Source organism: Lissotriton vulgaris, chromosome 5 (genome assembly GCF_964263255.1).
Source record: "Lissotriton vulgaris chromosome 5, aLisVul1.2, whole genome shotgun sequence".
Lineage (NCBI taxonomy): Eukaryota > Metazoa > Chordata > Amphibia > Caudata > Salamandridae > Lissotriton > Lissotriton vulgaris.
Genome location: NC_141693.1, coordinates 314417546 through 314431433, shown reverse-complemented (window position 1 = coordinate 314431433; position 13888 = coordinate 314417546). Strand labels below are relative to the sequence as shown.

At 46.5% G+C, this 13888-nt stretch overlaps 1 protein-coding gene across 1 annotated transcript in view; it reads right to left on the bottom strand.

The window, feature by feature from the left end:
• Nucleotides 1-13888, bottom strand: part of LOC147710802 (glutamate receptor U1-like) — a 193742-nt gene that overhangs the window by 163074 nt on the left and 16780 nt on the right. Inside the window, exon 2 of the mRNA XM_086921548.1 lies at nucleotides 10342-10410. The gene's annotated coding sequence lies outside the window, so the exon portion shown is untranslated. The remainder of the gene's footprint in view (nucleotides 1-10341; nucleotides 10411-13888) is intronic.

Below are 13888 nucleotides of genomic sequence, written 5' to 3'. Positions count from 1 at the left end.
CTAACATCGATATTTCTTACCTTATCTTAGATATTCTGGTTGTTGATATTCTTGATTTCGATATTATGACTAAACACTTATAAGGTCCCAAAGGCGAGACCTATTGGCTATGTCAATGCTTGTTTTTCAGTTGCTGGCTCCACGCCAGGCAGTGGGGCATGCTTCTCCACCATTGCAGAGGAGCCACTGCTGAGTGCATCCCACCAGCAACCACTGACTGAAATTAAGCACTGTCCATCCAGGCTTTTGAAAAACATTTCGAAAACCATATCTGACACACTGGTGATTAGCACAGAAATTCCTAATTGGGGCTTTCATTTCACCTCAGATTTTATATCATCATTTTCCTATCTAATTTTAGTTCAACTCACAAGTGTGTGGAGTGAAAGGATGGAGCGCTGAGTGAGTGTATTTTTAAGAATCTGGCAACAAAACTGCAATTTATTATATTGTTAAAAGTGGAGTCATGCTAAATAAAGGTCGGGCGCCACTGTAGCATGCTCAGATCTGGAATAGGATGTGGACCTTATGTAAACTTTGGATCTAAGCCGAGGTTTTTTCAAGTTCTTTCCACAGATGTCGGCGAGGTCTCATCCGGACTCTCTGGTGTGCTTTTCTAATTCAGGCTCCACCGCAAGTGAAAAACACCGGACCGAGGTGCTTCCAGACTGCACCCAAGAATCCGGCAGCTAGATCAAAGGCAGGCTGCCCACCTCCGTCACTGAAGTAAAGTCTGTCTGAGCTGCTCGGGTTAAAAGCGTGTCCTTTGTTTTTGTTGCCGGTTCAGTGCGCCCTCTAATTAGCACTTTCTGTCAGTGTCCAGTCTTACAGGGTCTAACTTGGATGGCCGTGTTTGGCTCATGTTCTCCGGTGTGCAGAAGGGTCTCTACCTGAGCCCTCTTGATCTCTTGATATCTTGCTGGTAGCAGGAGCACCCCTCCCGCCACCGGCAGGGATAGCCTCGCACTGCTGCAGAAGCTTCTCTCAAGACTTACCTCGGTGCCAGCGCATCCTGTTCCGCGGCTGAGCCGGTGATCTACTCCCAGTGTTGACTTGCTGTCTGTATGTAGTGTCCTTTGGAGCGGGATGTTCTTTTCGTTGCTGCAGTGACTGAGCCAACGCACGCATACTTCTTTTGCCTGTAAGCTCACCTTACACTAAGAGTTCTTAAGTGATGTCCGCATCGGCTGGTGTTCTACTTGTCTGGCACAAAAAGGGTACTGCAGTTCGAAAATGCAGCACAAATCAGAGAGTAGTTTTGTTAGTTTCTTCTATTAAGAGATGACCTCGTATGAATCCTTTACACGGAGATGGTTAAAACAAGCCCGCGAGTGGTGCGCGAGAGCGCGTGCGCGCTTGTGTGAGGGATCTGTTTCCAATTATCTGGGCACGATAATTGTAAACAGATGTCGCCAATGCGGGTAATAGCAAGCAATAGGCCGTGGCGGGGCAAAGGCAGGACATGCACCCGCCTTTGCCCAATTGCGTTCTGTCTTTCTTAGAAAGACGAACGCAAAGCCCAATAGCCTGTGAGAAATACAAAAACACACGCACAAGCATGTGGTGAGCTTGGTGAGCTTTCTGAAGCCCCTTATTAAAAGTCTCTCAAGCAACGCATGCACGCTGCTCTAGGCTCGACCTTAAAATGAAATGTACATCATGGAGAGGCTGTGGAGAGATGAGGTGCACTGCTGGAGAGTGATAGTGAGGGAATGCATGGAGAAAGAGCATATAGAGGAGGAGAGTGCCAAAAAAGACTGTCATAACGGCTGCCACCAGTGCTTGAGCCAGCCCTGGCTTGGAGCCTTAGCCCCCACAAAGTTTGTGCTCTACGTGCGCCCCTGCAAGTGCCATTGGATATAATGCACTAGTAATTCGGCGGGTGGGATATCCGTCATGTTTGTGACTGAGTAACCCTTCCACTGACCTCTAAATCAGGCCCTATGTTCTGTTCTGATTCAGAGTTGTGTGTTTGGGGGTAGGGCATTTTTTATATGAACCCATGAGATTCCACAGATTTATAACAAAGGGATTCTTTAACTAAACATACTCTCTAAGGAATATAAGTTTATGTCTGTCAACCATAGGTGTTGCTTTCTCTAGTTAGGATGTCTTTGACACAGTGGCGTAGCAAGGGAGCGGGCTGCACAGGTTTTCAGAGCGGCTGCCCCACCCCTCTTACTTGTGGCCGCGAGGGACGGCAAACGCAAGAATCGTTCACCAGCAACCTTCCAAAACCACACATACACACACAAACTCTTATGGATGGCAAAGGCTGGGACCGCCATGGGTGGCAAAAGGCCTAGCTACGCCACTGCGTTCATAGGCAGGCTACCTTAGCTATCACTCTTAGAGAAGCATCCGTGTCCTAGAATGACTTTGGAAGCAGACATTTCTCTATGTGCGAATGCCTTGAAAAGAGTAAGAAAGAATGGCAGGACGCGGTCAGGAAGGAAGGGAGGAAGGGAGGAAGCGTGGAGGCAAGGAGGGGTCGAGAGAGTGAGGGAGGGATGAAGGAAGGAAGTGGGGGTAGAGGGAGGGTGAGGGGAATGGGAAGGAGGGTTAGTTGACAGGGAAATGGGCAAATGGAGGATACAGAAGTTGGGAAGAAGGGGTGGAAGGAAGTCGCAGAGGAAACAGGAAAAGAAGGTGGAATGGTAAAAAAGCAGGGGAAGAAAGAGGAGGCAAGGATGGAAGTGTGGGTGGGGGAAAGGAGGGAATGAAAACGGAAAAAGAGGAAGAAAGGGCTGAAGAAATAGGAAAGAAAGAAAGAAAGAAAGAAAGAAAGAAAGAAAGAAAGAAAGAAAGAAAGAAAGAAAGAAAGAAAGAAAGAAAGAGAGAAAGAAAGAAAGAAAGAAATAGTAGTTCCCACTTCTCAGTACTCTAGGGGCCCGATTCACAGAATGAACTTTAGACTCAATCCTAAACTTACTACTGTTTTGGTATTCACAGATTGCACTTACTACTTTTGGTATTCACAGAATGAATTTACTACTTTTGGCATTCACGGGAATGCACTTACTACTTATGGTATTCACAGAATGAACTTACTAATTTCGGTATTCACAGAAGTTAGGACTCCTAACTTTAGGACTCCTAATTGCCTTCTGTGAATACCGAAAGTCCTAAAATTACGATTTTTCTCAATTTAGTAGTAGTAAAGTTAGGACTCCTAACTTTAGGACTCCTAAATGCCTTCTGTGAATACCGAAAGTCCTAAAATTACGATTTTTCTCAATTTAGTAGTAGTAAAGTTAGGACTACTAACTTTAGGACTCCTAAATGCCTTCTGTGAATACCGAAAGTCCTAAAATTACGATTTTTCTCAATTTAGTAGTAGTAAAATTGGGACTACTAACTTTAGGACTCCTAAATGCCTTCTGTGAATACCAAAAGTCTCAAAATTAGGATTTTTCTCAATTTAGTAGTAGTAAAGTTAGGACTCCTAACTTTACTACTACTAAATTGAGAAAAATCCTAATGCTGAGACTTTCGGTACTCACAGAAGGTATTTAGGCGTCCTTAAGTTAGTAGTCCTAAATTCTGTGAATACCGAAATGAGTAAGTTCATTCTGTGAATACAAAAAGTCGTAAGTGCATTCTGTGAATGCTAAAAGTAGTAAGTTCATTCTGTGAACACCAAAAGTAGTAAGTGCAATCTGTGAATACCAAAACAGTAGTAAATTTAGGATTGAGTCAAGTTCATTCTGTGAATCGGGCCCTAGGACTTTTACAGTCATACACAGCGAATGCTCAAGTGTTAATAATAGTCAGGAATTATCTTTTGCCCTAGCTTTAAAAGGCAGTACGTGGCATTGAGTATTTAGAGGCCAGTATGTTTTTCTTTGAACTTGGAGAAAAGTTAATAATATGGATAAACTTTGCCACCAAAGGTTGGACATTAAGGGCTGCTATGTGACAGTCTGGCAGTTTGCTAGTTAAGTGGCCGGTATCGTCCCGCGCGCTGGGGTGTGCTCAGCTCGGACAGTCCTCCACACTGCTGTGGGGCCGTCGCCTGGGTTCGTTCAGGGCAGGTGGTATTTGCAGCATAAGTGGGGTTTAATCGAAAGGGTTTTGAAAGATGCCTCATTTATGCCCACTGTGAGAAGTGCGTCGAGTCGTGGCGTTTAGGACGCATCGTTGTAGTTGTACATTTTCCAACATGTTAGGCCAGGTGTGTTCCAAAACAATTTGAGAAAAAAGAAGACTGTGGGGGAATTTGAGACCTGAGGCAGAGCATCTTCTGTTCTGCTTTGGTGCAGGGCAGAGTGGGACATTGTGTCATGTCTGCAATGCTGCCCCGGACAGTGAGAGGTGTAGCACAAATAGACGTGGCATACTTCTCTTAGAATGTACGTGTAATTTTCTCCACGCCTCTATCTCTATCATAAATGTGTGTGCTTTATAAAGCAGTTCTACAATTTCAAAGACTTATTTGATATCAGTTTGTATTATTACCTTATTTAATGGCTCTCTTTTTACTGACCGTGAAGTGATGGAAGGCCAAGTTGGCTTGACCATGATTCAAATGTGTGAGCTGCACACAACTGCATGTTTCAGCAGCAAGTGTTCAAGTCACTGAGATATCTTACCGCTTATGGTGGACGGGGCATCACTTGTTGATTCTTCATACCCTCCAGGAATTGCACGTTTTTTTCCCACTCAGTGTTTATTGCCTTTGTTGATGCTTCTGTGGTCAGGAACAGAGGTAGTCTGGTTGGGGCCGGCGGCTCTGCCCACATACTTCTGCCTGTTACTCCCTCTTGAAACCCCTTGTGGCTCTTTCAATTGCTTATAATCTGCCCGTCCCCTTCTTTTCATCCCCATCTCGGTGCCATTTCCATCTCTTTTAACTTCATGGCTTCTCAGTTGCAGATAATGCTTTTGATTCCCCTTCCTCCCACCCAGTAAAGGAATCCTTTTGGTCCATTCAAGGCCGCCATTCCCTTTCACCCTCACCACAATTCTCCACACTTTCACCCCCGTCCCTCCTTCGCCTTTGTTACTTTGTTCCTTTCTGTCCTCTTGACTCCACTACCTAACAAAGCACAGGCTGTCTCCCTGCCCCATCTCTTTTACTCTCAACTTCATCCTTTTCAGTTTCTCCTTGGAAACTATAGAGTGAAGAGACACTGTTTAAGTAAGCCTTGTAGCTTACACTGTTATTGTTGAACAGCACACCTAGTGTGTGTGTGCCATTTATGCCACACAGTAGCAGCTGAGATCACGTGCTGGTACAATAGCAAATGTATATATGTTTTTTTCCCTTTATGTAGGATTGGGCAAGATTCACAGATTTTTCTTTAAATATGAGTAATTTACTCTTGTAGGAGATCTGGATTACTCCTAATTTCTATGGGAAAAGTAGGAGTGCAAGCATGGAGTACTTTGAGCGTACCTCTGGCTTACACCTGAATTCAGAAAAAAGCTGGTCATAAGTATCAAGAGTAAGTCACAGCGAAATCTATGTGAGCCAGGCTGAGAGATACATGCAAACATACAATTATGTACTTTCAAACTTTTCAAAACAAACAATTGCCCAATAAAGCACCTTCTCTCTGTGAGATACAGTGCTGCACTAGTCCATGCCATTGCTATGACTATGTTATGTGATACTACAATGTGGAATCTTCTACCTGATCTTTAAAGAACTTTCATTTAGTTTCATATAAAAAGTGGGAGTGTTTATGAGCATATCAAAAGGAGACATTTATGTACTTATTAGACTTATGTTCTAATGTCAGAATATGCCTTTAAGGTAGGCACGGTGGTACCTATGCTTCCCCTGCCAGCGGTGACAAGCATGGCGTCCATCCATCAAAGGCGCAGCATCCAGCAGCGGGAAATCTTGATAGACTTATCTCTTAGGCCTGGCTAGGTCACTGGTGCTTGAGAGAAGTGCTAGGGGTTTGAAGCAGGAGATGGAGATGGCTGCCTATCTGTGGCAGCGCACCTGTAGCCCTTTGTAGTCATGACTTGCAGAGGGAATCGTTCACCACTTCTGTGAAGCGCCACTCATGCTTCTCTTTTTTTCATTCATTTTGAGAGATTCACTCTGCCAAACTTGAAAACTACCCAGACGTAATTCTGAGAATCTAGGGATCTGCCGATTTCACTACTTTACGCTCAAGTTGGAGTGACCACACTTGAGGCATGAGTGGTGAATCCAGTCCAATTTTCTCAGCCATTCACATTGAGCTAGAGACAATTTAAGAGCTCTGTGGGGAATTCAAGCACCCTAATATTATATGAGATAAAATAACCCGGATTATAAATGGAAATTATATTGCAAGTCAACTCAGTGTTCTTTGATCTCATAAAGGCCTTATGAATGTAGGTGTTCACAGAAACACTCAACTTGCAAATATTTGTATAATATACAGGCGGAGGCGGCCCTTTATAACTGTATAAAAACGGAATCTCTTTCTCCTATTACAATCTAGTTGTGGTATCACTACTCCTGTGCAATAAGAAAATGGCTATTGCTCTGTAATAATACACTAAAGTAGGTTGTACTAGGATAAACGTGTATTAAAGGATGTTCTTTGATAAAAACAGTAGGATTCTAAGGTTTCAAAAAAGGGTTATTGGAAAAGTGACGAAGTAACCAAATATTATAAGGAATAAAATATCCCTTATTGTCACCTCTGTATTTTGTGACCTTGTACATTGTTACAGAACTCCTTAGTGGTTTTTAATAATAATGTACCTTTGGGCATTTGGAAGTTGACCCCGCCCCTTTTTCCTTCTGTTCCCTCCCTGCTCCCGCCTCCCAGCTGCTCCGCCCACCCGCGCACTTCGCCATATATGGCGACCGTGCGGACGCGCAGCGGTCACGCGCAGCGGGCGCGCCGATTGTGCGCCGAAGGCGCGCCAAAGGTAAGCCCGTCTACGCCCGTCCGCGCCTGGACCGCGCCCAGTGCCAGGACCCCTGGCCCTCGTGGACCCCGACCGACCCGCCTGACGTACACAGCCGCCACCCTCTTCGCACTCAACACCGGCCGATTCCCAGGATGCTACCAAGCCACCCCACGACGCGTCCACGGACCCTTCAGCTGCAACACCTGCAAGTTCACCTGCATCCGGACCTGCCCGACACCAGCACCTGCCAAGCCGAACACCAGCAGCAACCACCTCAAGTGCATCCTGCTCAACACCCGCTCCGTCCACAGACACGCCATCGAACTCTGGAACCTCCTAGACACCACAGCCCCTGACGTTGCCTTCATCATGGAGACCTGGATGAACGCCTCCTCAGCGCCCGACATCGCCATCGCCATCCCAGAAGGCTACAAGATCACCCGGAGGGACCGCAACACCAACCAGGTGGGAGGAGGCTTCGCCATCATCCACAAGAACACCATCCGCATCACGACCAGCACCGACAACACCCCACCCTCCGCCGAACACCTGCATTTCCAGATTCACACCGACCCGAAGACCACCCTCAGAGGCACCCTGGTCTACCGACCTCCGGGACCACGAACTCAATTCAGCGAGGACATCGCCGACTTCATCAGCCCGCACGCCCTCCCCTCCGCTGACTACATCCTCCTGGGGGACTTCAACTTCCACCTGGAGAACAACAACGACTGCAACACCAGCACCCTGCTCGACAACCTCGCCAACCTTGGACTCAAGCAGCTGGTGTCCACCCCCACCCACCTCGCCGGACACACACTCGACGCCATCTTCTCATCCAGCAAAGACATCGCCTTCAGCCACGCCACAGAACTCCACTGGACGGACCACAAATGCATCCACTTCACCTTCAGAAGAACGACGAGCCACCACCACCAGCAACAGGTTGCCCGAAGAAGCTGGAACAAGATCACAGCCAACCAGCTCGCCGCTTCCCTGAGCCAGCACCCTCCGGCCAGCTCAGCGAACCCCAACCAGGCCGCCGACAACCTCTCGAAGTGGATCAGCAAATGCGCAGACGAACTCGCCCCGCTGAGGATCCCGCCCAGCAGACCCGGCAATAAGAGAGCCCCATGGTTCACCGACGAACTCAAGAGCTCCAAGAAGAACTGCCGAGCCCTCGAGAAAGCATGGAGAAAGGAACACTGGACAACAGGACCACCCTCAAGCTCGCCACCCGGAAACACCACCAATTGATCCGCACCGCCAAGAAAACTGCATTCAAGAACCGACTGGACAACAACGCACACAACTGCAAGGAACTCTTCAACATCGTGAAAGAGTTCTCCAACCCCAACGCCGGAAACAACAACATCACCCCATCGCAAGACCTCTGCAACTCCCTCGCCTCCTACTTCCACAACAAGATCGCGGACATACACAACAGCTTCAGCACTCAACCGACGCACGCCACGACCGCAGCAACACCACCCACCACCACCCTCCACGCCTGGACCCCGGTCAACACCAAAGACACCGTCCACATGATGAACTCCGTCCACTCCGGATCTCCGACCGACCCCTGCCCTCACCACGTCTTCAACAAAGCCGACGCTGTCATCGCACCCCACCTGCGGGACATCATCAACACCTCATTCGACACCGCCACCTTCCCCGAGAGCTGGAAGCACGCCGAACTCAGCGCTCTACTCAAGAAACCTACAGCAGACCCCACCGAACTCAAGAATTACCGCCCCATCTCTCTACTCCCGTTTCCAGCCAAAGTCATCGAAAAGACCGTCAACAAACAGCTGGCCGCCTTCCTCGAGACGAATGGATTCCTCGACCCATCGCAGTCCGGATTCCGTGCCAACCACAGCACCGAGACCGCCCTCATCGCCGCCACTGACGACATCCGAGCCCTGATGGACAACGGAGAAACAGTGGCCCTCATCCTCCTAGACCTCTCTGCGGCTTTCGACACAGTCTGCCACCGCACCCTAGTGCAACGCCTCAGCAACGTCGGAATCCAGGAGAAGGCTCTGGAATGGATCGTCTCCTTCCTCGACGGAAGAACACAAAGAGTCCGCCTACCACCGTACAAGTCAGAGGCCACCGAAGTCATCTGCGGCGTCCCTCAAGGATCCTCGCTGAGGCCTACTCTCTTCAACGTCTACATGAGCCCCCTCGCGGCCATCGCACGCCAACACAACCTCAACATCATCTCCTACGCCGACGACACCCAGCTGATCCTCTCCCTGACCAACGACCCCGCCGCCGCCAGAGCCAACCTGCACGAAGGGATGAAAGAGGTAGCCGAGTGGATGACGACGAGCCGCCTGAAACTGAACTCAGATAAGACGGAGGTCCTCATCCTGGGCTCCTCGCCCTCCGCGTGGGACGACTCCTGGTGGCCCCCCGCCCTGGGCACCGCACCCAAACCGACGGACCACGCACGCAACCTGGGTTTCATCCTGGACTCCTCCCTCTCCATGACCAGGCAAGTCAACGCCGTCTCCTCGTCGTGCTTCAACATCCTGCGCATGCTTCGGAAGATCTTCTGGTGGATCCCCACAGAGACCAGGAAGACCGTCACCCAGGCCCTCATCACCAGCCGACTGGACTACGGCAACGCACTCTACGCCGGAACCACCGCCAAGATCCAGAAGAGACTCCAGCGCATCCAGAACGCCTCAGCCAGACTCATACTTGACATCCCACGACACAGCCACATCTCCGGACACCTAAGAGACCTGCACTGGCTCCCGGTCAACAAGAGAATCACCTTCCGCCTCCTTACCCACGCACACAAAGCTCTCCACGATCAAGGCCCGAGCTACCTCAACAACCGCGTCAACTTCTACGCTCCCAAACGCCACCTCCGATCTGCCAGCCACGCCCTCGCCGCCGTCCCACGCATCCGCAGAGCCACTACAGGAGGAAGGTCCTTCTCCTACCTGGCCGCCAAGACCTGGAACTCCCTCCCGGCCGACCTGCGCCTGACCCAAGACCACCTCTCCTTCAGGAAGAAGCTCAAGACCTGGCTGTTCGAGCAGTAGCGCCCCCCCCCTCCCCCCCCCCCAAGCGCCTTGAGACCCTACGGGTAGGTAGTGCGCTCTATAAATGTCTTTGATTGATTGATTGACTTTATTCCCTCTATGGTGTACTTACTATACGATGCTATACTATGCTATATGATATTACACTATACTATACTACACTGGACTATATGTTCTTTGACAAACATCTCTAACTGTCCTCTGCTGTCTATGAGCAGCACACTCAGTCCTATTATCACCATTTGCTTGCTGGCACTTGCAGTCATAGGTTTTCAGTGGGAGAAGTTAAATATCAAAATGCACATAAAACTGGGTTGGATGACACATCTTCTGCTGTCATGAAACCCCAGAGGCAAACTCTGGCTGTGGATGGTGCTGGGTAACTCATCCATTTGACTTACGACTAAAAAGAGATAATTACCTTTCCCAGTGACCAGATGTCGGTTTAGTAGAGCTTGGAGATCAGTTTTCCTTCAAAGCCGTGTCAACCCTGAAAAATAAGTCGATTTTTGAGCATTTCCATGAGAACAGTGAATGAGATATTGCAGTAAGTAATTAAAAAGTAACATTTTACTAGATACATTTAAAAAATATTAATTACAATATACCATATTTTAAACAACATAAAAGGTGAAGAAGATAAAATTAAGATATCACTCGATTATTGATTATTTTACATTAGGATAATAATTAATACAAAATTTAAAAAAATCCTGCCGTTTTACGGCTCATAAAATGTATGCTGTTATTTTTACACACTAACAGATATGTCTTTTGCATTTAGTTTATCATAAGTTATGTCCAGAAATCGTGTCAGTTTCCTGAAAAAGAATTCGATTGTAACTGAAAGCAAGCTGTGATTGCCTCGTTTAAAGTATGCAAAGATAGCTGCCTGAAATAAGGTAACACATATTTGCTACAGACATCACTCATACTGGGGCAGAGATAGACAATATGATCCAGAAATTATTTTGAAAATTGGAGTCTACTGGTAAGAGAACATGATTTAGAAGAGCCTACTAAATCTTTCTATTGGATATAAATAAGAAGAATCTAATAAATGTTGTTTTATTGTTGCCTCTAGATTAGAGTCAATATACTTTTGGTTAGGCTGAAAACAAGATTCCATTAATAACTCTGTATGTTTGTAGTTTGATATTTTAATAAGTCTCTTAGGCATCCACCGAAGGCTTTTCATTAAAAAAATTAAATGATCGAGTAGTAAGTCACGAATTGAGTCAATTTTGCATTAAATGCTATTATTGTGTGCCTGATCGCATGCCCCCCCCCCCCAGCACCTTGAGACCCTCACAGATTAGTAGTTGTGGTTTACCAACTCTGATTGATTGATTGATCCAAATGAAAACCCATGTATACATGTGAGTTTACTGACTCCACTGTATTCTTTCATAGCTTCCAAATGAATTACTGTATGTTCGCCCCCAAAAATATAATTTTTGTTTTGCTCATCTTTGCTCTTAAAGCATCCCTCTGTTTATATTCGTTAAGTGATGTAAGTTGATGCTGGCATCCAATTGGAGTTTGAAAACAAATCATGAGGTTGTCTGCATAGGCTAGATAACCGACAAGAGAACTTCCCAGTTTTGGTGGTAAAAATTCTGGTTTCTGGAAATAATTACCTATGTCTGACATACATAGTTAAATAAGAGAAGGGGCTAAGACACAGCCTTTTTGAAGACCTTCCTTAATTAGGATTTTTGGACAGACTTGAGATCTATTTGATAACTTAATTAGTTCCCAAAAATTTGAGTGTAATGCACTTATAAGGTGGAGCAATTTGCAGCACATGTTCTCTTTATTTCTACATCTAAACAATTAACTCATCAAAAATCAAGCCACAATACTCAAAACGCATGAATTCATATTGTGCACATTGCTCTTGTCCTAGAGCCATACAGTTTTTCCTTAGACATATTGTAACCGCTGAGATGAAAGAAGCTATGTAGGTCCTGGTGGATGGAGTGGAGTGGGCTGAGTCAGTCAGGGATGCCTGGTGGAGTGAAGGAGGTGGGGATGCAATGTGACTACACACATATACATGAGTTTCAGCCCCAAAATAACTTCTTTTGCTAGGTATGAAAGTTGGGCAATTTTGCTTCTACCTAGTTTGTGATGTCGTTTTTAAAGCTTGCGAACTACATGAAGCTCTTGAACCAATGAAGTCTCAATAGAAATGGATGAATAATCTAGCAAAGTATAAAATGTTTGGCGGAAAAAATTGCCATATCTGCCTTTTGCAGTAGAATTTTCGTACACATTTTTTTTTGCATAGAATAAAAATTCCCACACAAAACATTTTTTCTGAAGTTTATTCCACTAGCCAAGAGGTGTGCAAAGTTATAATTCCACCTGAGTAAATCTACAGAGCTGAAAAACTTTGCAATTGAACAAACTTCACTAAGTTTTGCTAATAAAGCTTACATTTTGCACATCTTCACTAAGCTCTGGGGAGAAATGGCATCTCTGTTTGTCAATTGTTCAGTATAGTTTGTATCACCAGACGCACACTCCCATTTGTGGCACTTAATCCCATGCTCTCACTGAAGTTTCCCAGAAAAGGGTAAAGAACTGGGCCCTGATTTTCTAACATTTGGCTCAACGCAGCAAGACAATTTGTCAAATGGAAAGAGAAGGAATGTGCCATATTTACTAAGATATGGCACATTTCTGCTCTCTCTCTGTGCTGGAGCTCTGAGTGCTACCTAACTTCTACATAGGCACCCTTTTGCGCTGCTGCAAGGGTGCTTGCATTACAATTAGGATTGTTTCTATGCAGGAAGCAGTAGCGGCCAGCGGTGGGAGTGCTGCGGGGCGGGCCGGGGAAGGAGCAGGGTGTAGTAAACTGTCCGAACAGAGGTAAGTAAATAAATAAATAAATAAAAAGAATTTCATTGCGAGTGCTGCATTGCCAAATGCGATGCAGCACGCGCAAATAAATTCATTTTATTTATTTATTTGTTTACTTACCTCCTTTGGGCCATATTCCATAGTTTACTACCCCCACCCTGCTCCACCCCTACCCCGCCCCACCACCCCGCAGCACTCCCACCACCTGCCGCTGCTGGCAGTAAGGGACACTTTCCTGCACATTCCATCTAGCAAAATTGACTGTTTTAGTATTCCTAATTTCTTGAAGATACATACAGGGGAAACGTAAGTTAAATCAGGGTAAAAAAAGATGTATTTACCTCATGTAGGAACTTATGCCCTCTCTTATAACAAAAAACAGATTTACACAAAACTGGGCATCTCAAAAATTACTGGACGATCTCCGTGCTCCCCTACCAAGCCAAGGCACTCAAGAAAGCCATGATCCAGCCGCTCGTTAAATTCCTGGAACAAAACCACCTACTGGAATAGTAAAAATCAGGATTCCATGCCAGCCACAGCACTGAAACTGCCTTGATTGCCACCAAAGATGACATCAGAACACTCCTTGACCATGGAAAAAAGTGTCACTGGTCCTCCTCGACCTCTCTGCGGCGTTTGCCACAGTCTTTCACAACACCCTCATCAACAGACTCTACAACATAGGCATACAGCAAGACTCCCTCAAGAGGATTGCCTCCTTTCTTATAGGATGCACACAGAGCAACCTACTGCCTCCCTTCACCTCCTCACCAAAAAACATCATATGCGGAGTACCCCAAGGATCTCCCCTCAGCCCCACCCTGTTCAACAACTACATGACCCTCCTCGCAGACTTCATCAGATTCAACATAATCCTCCATGTACACAACACTTAACAGAACCTTTAGCTCACCGAGGACCCCGCAAACACCAAAACCAACTTCTGTAACGCCATGACCAACATAGCCAAATAGATGAGAGACAAGAGCCTCCTGCTCAACTCTGAAAAACTAAAGTTCTGATCTTCAGGAAAGACACCTCCGATTGAGACCACAGCTGGTAGCCTGCAGAAATCAGACCTACAACCATACCCACCG